We start from the raw sequence: 13,920 nt of genomic DNA, 5'->3' as shown, positions 1-13,920 counted from the left end.
TTTGATGTGGTCAAATGATGATATGGTCTATGTGGACCTTTTATGTAATGGAAACATAAAACATCTGAAAGAATACACTCATAGATATTTCAATAAATAAGTGGAATAAAGTGTTTTTTTGTGCTGTGGTCGTGTGTGACACAGACACACCTCCCCTTGCCTGTGTGTCAGGGTCATTATGGTTCTGACTAAAAGAAGTACATCTATGACCAGAAGAGACTTTAGTAGCAGGTTAGGAAAATGATTGTGGCAGGTTAGGAGACTTAAGTTAAGGTTAGGAAAAGGGTTAGGGTTTTTGCTCTCCTAACCTGCTATTAAAATGTCACTACGGGTCATAGCTGTACTCCTTCTAGTCACATCCCGTCATTATGGTCGACATGATCTACATCACTTGTCTGTAAACAAGAATTATACAAACCTTAAAAAGAAATGTAAAAGAAAACCCAAATGATATCATAAAACTCTCCAGGACAGGCTGCTATATATTCCATCCACCTCTCAACCTAAAGAGAAATTGCATCAAAGATCTCTCCTTATAACAATGTTTTCAGCCCCTTCAGTGACTCCAGAACTCCTGAGTATTTCCTCTGGAAATGTTATTGTGTGGACATTGAAGTAAGGCTCCTTTTCAGGACATTCAACCACATTCATTTGTGTTGTGGTTTAATATTCAATTCTAAAAAGTGATGCCAAATCAACTTTCAACAAAGTATTTAGTCTTATAACAATAATTGACAAAACTAACATGACTAAACTGGTTCCTTTTCTTTGATAAATGTAATATTTTCACACAATTCTGACAGTTATAGAACAAATATAAATCAATTACAAATACATTAAAAAATAATGCTATGATATTATTAACCATATTTCTAGTTAACATAAATAGAGAAGCTGTGGACGATACTAGACACTATCAATATAATTGTGTGGTCACAGTGATGTGCTAGCCAATTGCCCCGGCTTTCAACGCCAACATAGATAAAATCATTTCAACAAGAAAAATAATTTACGGAGGTCCATTTTTCAGGGGATGACTGCAGTGTATTGCAGGGGCAGGTGTTTCTGTTGAACCCCAGTACCCATACCTGCTCCCTCTGGACCCTTTGGGTAGTTCCGTCTGCAGAAACAACACAGGACATCATAGGAGATGTATTACTTTGACTAGGACATACAGTGCTTTTGGAAAGTATTCAGACCCCTTGACTTTTTCCACATTTTGTTACATTACAGGCTTATTCTACAATGTATTAAATCATTTTTTCCCCCTCATCAATCTACCACAATACCTGATAAAGCAAAAAGAGGTTTTTAGACATTTTTGCAAATAAATAAAAAATAATACATTGAAATATTACGTACACCATCGTTCAAAAGTTTGGGGTCACTTAGAAATGTCCTTGTTAATGAAAGAAAAGCACATTTTTTGTCCATTAAAATAACATAAAATTGATCAGAAATACAGTGTAGACATTGTTAATGTTGTGAATGTATTGTAGCTGGAAACGGCAGATTATTTATGGAAAATCTACATAGGCGTACAGAGGCCCATACATCACTCCTGTGTTCCAATGGCACGTTGTGTTAGCTAATCCAAGTTTATCATTTTAAAAGGCTAATTGATCATTAGAAAACTCTTTTGCAATTATGTTAGCACAGCTGAAAACTGCTGTACTGATTAAAGAAGCAATAAAAACTGGCTTTTTTTCAGACTAGTTGAGTATCTGGAGCATCAGCATTTGTGGGTTCGATTACAGGCTCATAATGGCCAGAAACGAAGTACTTTCTTCTGAAACTCGTCAGTCTATTGTTCTGAGAAATAAAGGCGATTCCATGTAAGAAATTGCCAAGAAACTGAAGATCTCGTACAGCGTTGTGTACTACTCCCTTCACAGAACAGCGCAAACTGTCTATAGCCAGAATAGAAAGAGGAGTGGGAGGCTCCGGTGCACAACTGAGCAAGAGGACATTAGCATCTAGTTTGAGAAACAGATGCCTCACAAGACCTCAACTGACAGCTTCATTAAATACTACCCGCAAAACACCAGTCTCAACGTCAACAGTAAAGAGGACTCCGGGAGGCTGGCCTTCTAGGCACATTTGCAAAGAAAAATATCAGACTGGCCAATAAAAAAAAAAGATTAAGATGGGCAAAAAAACATAAACACTGGAGAGAGGAAGATTGGAAAGAAGTGTTATGGACAGACAAATCTAAGTTTGAGGTGTTCGGATCACAAAGAAGAACATTTGTGAGAAGCAGATAAAAATAAAAAAGATGCTGAAGGAGTGCTTGACGCCATCTGTCAAGCCTGGTGGAGGCAATGTGATGGTCTGGGGGTGCTTTGATGGTGGTAAAGTGGGAGATTTGTTCAGGGTAAAAGGGATCTTTAAGAAGGAATTCTATCACTCCATTTTGCAAAGTCATGCCATACCCTGTGGATGGCGCTTAATTGGAGCCAATTTCCTCCTACAACAGGACAATGACCCTAAGCACAGCTCCAGACTATGCAATAACTATTTAGGGAAGAAGTGGTCAGCTGGTATTCTGTTCTATAATGGAGTGGACAGAACAGTCACCGGATCTCAACCCTATTGAGCTGTTGTGGGAGCAGCTTGACCGTATGGTACTTAAGAAGTGCCCACCAAGCCAATCCAGTTTGTGGGAGGTGCTTCATGAAGCATGGGTGAAATCTCTTCAGATTACCTCAACAAATTGACAACTAGAATGCCAAAGGTCGGCAAGGCTGTAATTGCTGCAAAAGGAGGATTATTTGACGAAAGCAAAGTTTGAAGGACACAATTGTAATTTCAATAAGAAATCATTATTTATAACCTTGTCAACGTCTTGACTATATTTCCTATTCATTTTGCAACTCATGTCATGTATGTTTTCATGGAAAACAAGGACATTTCTAAGTGACCCCAAACTTTTGAACGGTAGTGTAAGTATTCAGACCCTTTACTCAGTACTTTTCTGAAGCACCTTTGGCAGCGATTACAGACTTGAGTGTTCTTGGGTATGATGCTACAAGCTTGGCACACCTGTATTTGACTACAAGCTTGGCACACCATTCTTCTCTGCAGATCCTCAAACTCTGTCAGGTTGGATGGGGTGCGTCGCTGCACAGCTATTTTCAGGTCTCTCCAGAGACGTTCGATCAGGTTCAAGTCCGGGCTCTGGCTGGGCCACTCAAGAACATTGAGACTTGTCCTGAAGCCTCTCCTGCATTGTCTTGGCTGTGTGCTTAGAGTCATTGTCCTGTTGGAAGGTGAACCCTCGCCCCAGTCTGTGGTCCTGAGTGCTCTGGAGCAGGTTTTCATCAAGGAGCTCTCTGTACTTTTCTCCGTTCATCTTTCCCTCGATCTTGACTAGTCCCCCCAGTTCCTGCTGCTGAAAAACATTCCCACAACATGATGCTGCCATTACCATGCTTCACCGTAGGGATGGTGCCAGGTTTCCTTCAGACGTGATGGTTGGCATTCAGGCCAAATAGTTCAATCTTGGTTTCATCAGACCAGAGAATCTTGTTTCTCATGGACTGAGAGTCATGTGGGCTGTCATGTGCCTTTTACTGAGGAGCGGCTTCCGTCTGGCCACTCTACCATAAAGGCCTGATTGGTGGAGTGCTGCAGAGATGGTTGTCCTTCTGGAAGGTTCTCCCATCTCCACAGAGGAACTCTGCCACCTCCCTGACTAAGTCCCTTCTCCCCCGATTGCTCAGTTTGATGGGCGGCCAGGTCTAGGAAGAGTCTTGATGGTTCCAAACCTCTTCCATTTAAGAAAGATGGAAGCCACTGTGTTTTTGGAGACCTTCAATGCTGCAGAAATGTTTTAGTACCCTTCCCTAGATCTGTGCCTCGACTCAATCCTGTCTCAGAGCTCTACAGCCAATTCCTTTGACCTCATGGCTTGGATTTTCTCTGACATGCACTGTCAACTGTGGGACCTTATATAGACAGGTGTGTGCCTTTCTAAATCACCACACGTGGACCCCAATCAAGTTTTAGAAACATCTCAAGGATGATCAATGGAAACAGGATGCACCTGAGCTCAATTTCGAGTCTCATAGGAAAGTGTCTGAATACTTATGGAAATAAGGTATTTCAGTTTATTTTTTATTTTTTATAAATTAGCAAAAATCTTAGAAAAACCAGTTTTTGCTTTGTCATTGTGGGGTACTGTGTGTAGATTGATGAGGACAATTTTAATTTAATCCATTTTAGAATAAGGCTGTAATGTGACAGAATGTGGAAAAAGTCAAGGGGTCTGAATACTTTCCGAATACACTGTACATGTTAACAAACAAAAGATACAAGCCACAGTATTTAGAGGGATATTCCATTAAAATGGAGTAATGGGTTTATAGGGCGTGGCAAAATTGCAGAGTATATATATATTTTTTATCAGTGCAGAGTCTCTTAGTTTCAGACAGTTGTTTTCAACCAATTTCACATTGACCCTGAAATTCAACTGCCAAAGATGTCATACCATCCACATCGATGGGGCTGTAGTGGAGCGGGTCGAGAGCTTCAAGTTCCTCAGTGTCCACATCACACAAAAAAAGGATGCAATACCCTTGGTAAAACCAAAGTATTGAGTTTACTTGTTATAATTCATTGGTAATGTACAAGTGAATAGGTTGGTTTACTTTCAAGTTTAAGTTTTGACCAATAAGGTTGCTTGTTAAGCTGTGGCCAATGGGAAAGTTGACCTGGTTAACGGAAGGCCTGGGAAAAAAGAGAGGGAGAGAGATGTTGGGAAAAGGATGGACATTATATTATGACTGGTGAAGGAAAATGATAAAAAAAGATGATAAAAATAGAACAAAACCCTTACCTACTGAGTTTTGAAGGGAAATACCGATTTTATTTTACAAGAGAGTTATCATTTTGTAAAGAAAGACTTAGTAAAGGCTGAAGCTACCGTCTCATCGTAGAGGTATTTGACAGCCTTGAGGTTAGCCTAGCATCGTGCGACTCCGAGAGAGAATAGCTTGGGGAAAATTAATGAGTTCATGTTTCCATGGGATGTTTTTATTTATTTCACCTTTATTTAACCAGGAAGGGCAGTTGAGAACAAGTTCTTATTTACAACTGCGACCTGGCCAAGATAAAGCATAGCAGTGCGATTAAAACAACAACACAGAGTTACACATAAACAAACGTACAGTCAATAACACAAAAGAAAATAAAAATATAAATGTCTATGTACAGTGTGTGCAAATGCAGAAGAGTAGGGAGGTAGGCAATGAATAAGCCATAGAGGCGAAAATCATTACAATTTAGCATTAATACTGGAGTGATAGATGTGCAGATGATGATGTGCAAGTACAGATACTGGGGTGCAAAAGAGCAAGAGGGTAAGTAATAATATGGGGATGAGGAAGTTGGGTGTGCTATTTACAGATTGGCTGTGTACAGGGACAGTGATCGGTAAGTTGCTCTGACAGCTGATACTTAAAGTTAGAGAGTGAGATATACGACTCCAGCTTCAGAGATTTTTGCAATTCGTTCCAGTCATTGGTAGCAGAGAACTGTAAGGAAAGGCGGCCAAAGGAAGTGTTGGCTTTGGGGATGACCAGTGCAATATACCTGCTGGAGCGTGTGCTACAGGTGGGTGTTGCTATGGTGACCAGTGAGCTGAGATAAGGCGGGGCTTTACCTAGCAATGACCTGGAGCCAGTGGGTTTAGCGACAGATATGTAGAAAGGGCCAGCCAATGAGAGCATAGAGGTCGCAGTGGTGGGTAGTATCTGGGGCTTTGGTGATAAAACAGATGGCACTGTGATAGACTACATCCAATTTGCTGAGTAGAGTGTTGGGGACTATTTTGAAAATGATATCGCTGAAGTCAAGGATCTGTAGGATAGTCAGTTTTACGAGGGTATGTTTGTCGGCATGAGTGTATACATATTCTAGGTCAGAACCGTCCAGAGTAGTGATGCTAGTCGAGCGGGAGGGTGCGGGGAGCAATCAGTTGAAGAGCATGCACTTAGTTTTACTAGCATTAGAAAGCAGTTGGAGGCCACGGAAGGAGTGTTGTATGGCGTTGAAGCTCTTTTGGAGGTTTGTTAACACAGTGTCCAAAGAAGGGCCAGATGTATACAGAATGGTGTCGTCTGAGTAGAGGTGGATCAGAGAATCACCTGCAGCAAGAGCGACATCATTGATATATACAGAGAAAAGAGTCGGCCGGAGAATTGAACCCTGTGGCACCCCCATAGAGACTGCCAGAGGTACGGACAACAGGCCCTCGATATGACACACGGAACTCTATCTGAGAAGTAGTTGGTGAACCAGGTGAGGCAGTCATTTGAGAAGCCAAGGCTATTGAGTCTGCCGATAAGAATGCGGTGACTGACAGAGTCGAAAGCCTTGGCCAGGTCGATGAAGACGGCTGCACAGTACTGTATTTTATCGATGGCGGTTATGATATCGTTTAGAACCTTGAGCGTGGTTGAGGTGCACCCATGACCAGCTCGGAAACCAGATTGCATAGTGGAGAAGGTATGATGGGATTCGAAATGGTCAGTGATCTGTTTATCAACTTGGCTGTCGAAGATTTTAGAAAGGCAGGGCAGAAAGGCAGGGCAGGATGATATATAGGTCTATAACAGTTTGGGTCTAATTTGTCTCCCCCTTTGAAGAGGGGGATGACTGTGGCAGCTTTCCAATCTTTGGGTATCTTAGACAATACGAAAGAGAGGTTGAATAGGCTAGTAATAGGAGTTGCAACAATTTTGGCAGATACTAAAGAGAGGGTCCAGATTGTCTAGTCCAGCTGATTTGTATGGATCCAGATTTTGCCGCTCTTTCAGAACACCAGGTTTGGATTTGGGTGAAGGAGAAGCAGGGGGGATTGGTCAAGTTGCTGCAGGGGTTGCTGAGGCGTTGGTAGGGGTAGCCAGCTGAGGAAAAATGCTTATTGAAATGATCAATTATTGTAGATTTATCGATGGTGACAGTGTTTCCTTTCCTCAGTGCAGTGGGCAGCTGGGAGGAGGTGCTCATATTCTCCATGGACTTTACAGTGTCCCAAAACTTTTTGAAATTAGAAGCAAATTTCTGTTTGAAAAAGTTAGCCTTAGCTTTCCTAACTGACTGAGTATATTGGTTCCTGACTTCCCTGAAGAGTTGCATATCACAGGGGCTATTCGATGCTAATGCAGAACACCACAGGATGTTTTTGTGCTGGTCAAGGGCAGTCAAGTCTGGGGTGAACCAAGGGCTATATCTGTTCTTAGTTCTACATTTTTTGAATGGGGCATGCTTATTTAAGATGGAGAGGAAAGCACTTTTGAAAAGCAACCAGGCATCCTCTACTGACGGGATGAGGTCGATATCCTTCCAGGATACCTGGGCCAGATCGGTTAGAAAAGCTTGCTTGCTGAAGTGTTTAAGGGAGCGTTTGACAGTGATGAGGGGTGATCGTTTGACCGTGGACCCATTATGCGGTTTTAAGCAAGTCCAAGTTTAGGTCACCTAACAGTACGAACTCTGAAGATGGATGGGGGCGATCAATTCACATATGGTGTTGTCGTGACGTTGTATTAGTTAATGTGACGACTGTTGTTCATCGAATGATTAAAGTTTCTAATTGCGTGATTAACTGAATCAAGCAATTATTAACTCATTAATCTGGGGCACCATTGGAAAACTTGTTTTTATTGAGTTTCTATTTCCCAAATTAACTCAAAGAATATCAGAATATCGATTTTACAACAGCCGCTAATTAACCAGTTGCCTCTACCAATCTCGTTCTGAATGTCGTATAGCCTGTGAATCTGCATGGACCCGGGTCTCACCAATGAGTTCATACCACAAAGAGACAAGATAGTAATTACCAACAATTGGATACCACGAAAAGGGGGGTAAAATGTAAAAAAAAATAAAGTTTACATACACTCAATTAGTATTTGGTAGCATTGCCTTTAAATTGTTTAACTTGGGTCAAACGTTTTGGGTGCCCTCCACAAGCTTCCCACAATAAGTTGGGTGAATTCTGGCCCATTCCTCCTGACAGAGCTGGTGTAACTGAGTAAGTTTGTAGGCCTCCTTGCTCGCACATGCTTTTTCAGTTCCGGCCACACATTTTCTATAGGATTGAGGTCAGTGCTTTGTGATGGCCACTCCAATACCTTGACTTTGTTGTCTTTAAGCCATTTTGTCACAACTTTGGAAGTATGCTTGGGGTCATTGTCCATTTGGAAGACCCATTTGCGACCAAGCTTTAACTTCCTGACTGATGTCTTGAGATGTTGCTTCAATATATCCACATAATTTTCCTCCCTCATGATGCCATCTATTTTGTGAAGTGCACCAGCCCCTCCTGCAACAAAGCACCCCCACAACATGATGCTGCCACCCCCACAACATGATGCTGCCACCCCCATGCTGCCACCCCCAAACATAACGATGGTCATTATGGCCAAACAGTTCTATTTTTGTTTCATCAGACCAGAGGACATTTCTCCAAAAAGTACGATATTTGTTTATGGCGGTTTTGGAGCAGTGGCTTCTTCCTTGCTGAGCGGCCTTCCAGTTTATGTCGATATAGGACTCGTTTTATTGTGAATGTGGATACTTGTGTACCTGTTTTCCTCCAGCAAGGTCCTTTGCTGTTGTTCTGGGATTGATTTGCACTTTTCGCACCAAAGTACTTTCATCTCTAGGAGACAGAACGCATCTCCTTCCTGAGTGGTATAACGGCTGCGTGGTCCCATGGTGTTTATACTTGCGTATTATTGTTTGTACAGATGAACGTGGTACCTTCAGGCATTTGGAAATTGTTCCCAAGGATGAACCAGACTTGTCGGGGTCTACAATTTTTTTCTGAGGTCTTGGCTGATTTCTTTTGATTTTCCCACAATGTCAAGCAAAGAGGCACTGAGTTTGAAAGTAGGTCTTGAAATACATCCACAGGTACACCTCCAATTGACTCAAATGATGTCAATTAGCCTATCAGAAGCTTCAAAATCCATGACATCTTCTGGAATTTTCCAAACTGTTAAAAGGCACAGTCAACTTAGTGTATCTAAACTTCTGACCCACTGGAATTGTGATACAGTGAATTATAAGTGAAATAATCTATCTGTAAACAATTGTTGGAAAAATGTCATGTACAAGGTAGATGTCCTAACCAACTTGCCAAAACTATAGTTTGTTAACAAGAAATTTGTGGAGTGGTTGAAAAACTAGTTTTAATGACTTCAACCTAAGTGCATGTAAACTTCCGACTTCAACTGTACATAGCTACCTCAATTACCTTGTAGCACAGCACATCGATTCTGTACTGGTACTCCCTGTAAATAGCCATGTTATTTTTACTCATTATTATTTGTTATTCATTGTGTTTTATTCCTTTTGTCACTACTTAGATTTGTATTTTATTTTATTTTGATCTTTAACTCTGCATTGTTGGAAAGGGCATTTCACTGTTAGTCTATACCTGTTGTTTATAAAGCATGTGACAATAAGATTTGATTTGACCTCATAGTTGTTCTGTGGAGGGAAAGGTGCGTTGCTTGGGATCACAATGCTGCCATGAGGTATTTGATTCCCAATGAAGAAGACTTCCTGAAAGTGTAAACGGATGGATTAAAGTAATCTTTTATTCAGCACAATTGTACTCCTGCTATTTGAGGTATCATGGATGCTCAGTGCACTCAGTTGCAATATTACATATGATAAATGCTCGAATTTAGTTGAATGTTTATGATGTTTTACATTATAGTAACACTCACCTCAGGGGTGGAATAGCAGCAGACAACATTGCAGGCAAACGATGAGACACAGATGACAGTTTTAACTCCAGCGACCTCCTCTATAATAAACATTAAATGTTACAACAGTAACAAGATTATAGGTAATAAATACCCCTTTACCAATTTACAAACATCTCCTGACCAACAAAAGTACAAAAGGAATAATAATTTGGGCATACCCAATCCTGTTGATAGACATAGTAGTATGGATAGTCCCAGTTGAAATTCAACATGATCCAAGCACCATCTAAAGAATGGAGAATAATGCCAGTAAGAGCAGTTACGGTGGCGACTATTCCGAGTGACCCTTTCAACTGAGGAGACAGAGCAGAGAGCGGTCTTGGGAATGGCTATTGGTTGTGGATGAACATTTCTGAAGAATACAATGCAATATAGAATTCAGTATGTTGACAATCGTTATCACAATTTAAATGTACACCCTACATCTTGAGTGAAGCCTAAACTTCATTGAGGGAGAAAAATAGTTTACACTGACTTGTTCAGTTTGTTGTCAGCAAAAAACGTGACTGAGCCTGCAATGATGTACAAGGAAGAGATATAATTCAGATTTCTTCTGTATGACCAAAGTTCAAGGTCAAGTTTAATTGCACCCACATAGAAGCCAATGCAAACTGTATTGGGTGTAGTAATAATAATGACTTATTGTACATATGCTTTTCTCCTTTGTGGATGAAGACACATGAATTAAAGGTGGGTATAGATTGTGTAGAACAACAAACAAGAAGCCTTGAATGTTTAATTGCACCAACATAGAGGTCAATGCAAACTAGAATCCATGAGCATATAAATTGCATAGGCCTATCTAAGCACACATACACTGAACCAAAAATCAAATACAAAAATCTCTGAAACTGGAAACACTTATCTCCCTCACTAGCTTTAAGCACCAACTGTCAGAGCAGCTCACAGATTACTGCACCTGTACATAGCCCACCTATAATTTAGCCCAAACAACTACCTCTTTCCCTACTGTATTTAATTAATGTATTTATTTTGCTCCTTTGCACCCCATTATTTTTATTTCTACTTTGCACATTCTTCCATTGCAAATCTACCATTCCAGTGTTTTACTTGCTATATTGTATTTACTTTGCCACCATGGCCTTTTTTTGCCTTTACCTCCCTTATCTCACCTCATTTGCTCAGATTGTATATAGACTTGTTTATACTGTACTATTGACTGTATGTCTGTTTTACTCCATGTGTAACTCTGTGTCGTTGTATGTGTCGAACTGCTTTGCTTTATCTTGGCCAGGTCGCAATTGTAAATGAGAACTTGTTCTCAACTTGCCTACCTGGTTAAATAAAGGTGAAATAAAATTAAATAAATTAAAAAAACAAAATATAAATTCAGCATGCAACAATTTCAGAGTTTACTGAGTTACAGTTCATATAAGGTAATCTGTCAATTGAAATACATTCCTTAGGCCTTAATCTGTGTAATGATTATGCTGTTTAATCAGATTCTTGATTTGTCACACCTGTCAGGTGGATGGATTATCTGGCAAATGAGAAATGCTCACTAACAGGGATGTAAACAAATTTGTGTGCACCATTTTGGAGAAATAAGCTTTTTGTGCCTTTGGAAAATGTCTGGGGTCTTTTATATCAGTTCATGAAACATGAGACCAACACTTGACATGTTGCATTTATATCTTTATTCAGTATATATTAGTCATTAGATAATATATAAGTCATTCGATAATTAAGAGATTATGAAGCATTACATCAAATGAAAGATTATTAAAAAATTGCATGAAAAAAAATTGTAATACATCGCTATTCGAAACTACATGATTCAATTATGAAGATGTTTACATTGTTTTTACATGCACATTGTTTACATCGCTTACAATGATAACTTTCATAACTTTCCATCATGAGTTATCGCTAAGATACAAACCATATGTACTGTATTACCAAGTAGGTACAAGTAATTTATATATATTTTTTTATCTCAATATCAAATAATTTCTGGGTAACAATTAAGTACCTTACTGTGATTGTTTTCAATTAAAATGTCCAAATGTTCTTAGCAAAGAGCCATTTCTGAAGCAAAAATGTTGCTAGGACTGTCTGGTAGTGGTCTGAGTGGGGAAGGGAAAACTAAAAACTATCAGTTATTGGCAGAAGGACTGGAAATGTCTTTCTTATTGGTCTTTTAACTAATTTACCGTCTGGTAATGTCACCAGGCAGGCCAAAACTCAATCCCACCAAAACTGTCTGACTTTTCAGGCAGTCTTTTCAAACAGCTCTTACACTAAAAGGGCATTATCATGAAGACAGGCATCAAGGCATTCAGTTACTGTTTGATTGAACTCTAGAAAGGGCAAAATAAGTGAACTAAGCGATTGAGTGTGGATTGATCGTCGTGCCAAAAACGTCCCGGCCTCCTGGGCTTTTTACATACGACCGTGTCTTTACCGAGAATGGAGGGACAAACAAGAAATATCCAGTCAAACATAGTCCTGTGGGTGAAAACAGCTTGTGTTGATGAGAGAGGGTGAATTTGAATGGCAAGAATCATGCAAGCTAACAGTCAGGCCACAAACAAGCAAATAACAGTTCCGTACAACAGTGGTGTGCTGAGTGACACCTCGGAAAGCACAACTCGTCGGTCTTTGACACTGATGGGTTATTGGAGTAGACCACACCAGGTTCCACTCCTATCAGCTGAAAACAAGAAGAAGCGGCTGCAGTGGGCATGTAATCACGGACACTGGACAACTGAGGAGTGTAAAAACATTGCCTGGTCCGACGAATCCCGGTTCCAGTTGGGTCATGCTGATGGTAGAGTCCGGATTTGGCCTAAGCAGCATGAGTCCATCCTGCCTGGTGTCAACGGTACAGGCTGGTGGTGGTGGTGTAATGGTGTGGGGAATGTTTTCCTGGCACACGTTAGGTCCCTTGATACCAATTGAGCAACGTTTCAACGCCACAGCGTATCTGAACATTGTTGCTGACCAGGTGTATCCCTTCATGGCTACAGGGGGTCCGACCCAGTACTAGATGGGTGTACCTAATAAACTGGCCACTGAGTGTATATAAAACATAGGAAATCATGTTTTTGACTGCACTGTGCCTTTAAAACAGCAGGCTAGTAATGGATGGAACCAATAACTGACATGGTTTGGCAGAGTGACCTGTACATTCCGGTCCTTCATTCATTCTCTACCATTTTATTCCCCCAAGACTATTGTGTCTCGTCTTATCTCCTCTTGTGGTTTCCATGAACAACTGTGTGATCAGTTTCTTATACGGGCAAATGCATGAGATGGAAAAATGTATCTCAAAACGCATGTGTATCAAGGTTCATATGATGTAACATATCCCAACTGTGAGTACAGCCCAACCCATATCCCAACTGTGAGCACAACCCAACCCATCTCCCAACTACGAGTACAACCCAACACATATCCCAACTGTGAGTCCCTCCCAACCCATATCCCAACTGTGAGTACAACCCAACACATATCCCAACTGAGTCCCTCCCAACCCATATCCCAACTGTGAGTACAACCCAACCCATCTCCCAACTGTGAGTACAACCCAACCCATATCCCAACTGTGAGTACAGCCCAACCCATATCCCAACTGTGAGTACAACCCAACCCATTTCCCAACTGCGAGTACAACCCAACCCATATCCCAACTGTGAGTCCCTCCTAACCCATCTCCCAACTGTGAGTACAACCCAACCCATATCCCAACTGTGAGTACAACCCAACCCATCTCCCAACTGTGAGTCCCTCCTAACCCATATCCCAACTGTGAGTACAACCCAACCCATATCCCAACTGTGAGTACAACCCAACCCAAATCCCAACTGTGAGTACAACCTGACCCATCTCCCAACTGTGAGTACAACCCAAACCATATCCCAACTGTGAGTACAACCTAACCCATATCCCAACTGTGTACCGTCACACATAGGTATATATATATGATATAATAAAGGTGTGGCTTAATAAATATGTTGTATAATAAATATGTTGTATAATAAAGGTGTGGCACAATAAAGGTGTGGTATAATAAAGGTGTGGTATAGCAAAACAAATCTGGTATAGGCAACATTCTGAATTGAGTAAGAAGGAAGTAAGAAACTGAAATATACTGTTTGTTTTGTTGTTTTTT

This window comes from Oncorhynchus mykiss, chromosome 3 (assembly GCF_057628025.1).
Source record: "Oncorhynchus mykiss isolate SJ-2025 chromosome 3, ASM5762802v1, whole genome shotgun sequence".
Taxonomy (NCBI): Eukaryota; Metazoa; Chordata; class Actinopteri; order Salmoniformes; family Salmonidae; genus Oncorhynchus; species Oncorhynchus mykiss.
Note: the sequence above shows the minus strand (reverse complement) of the source record.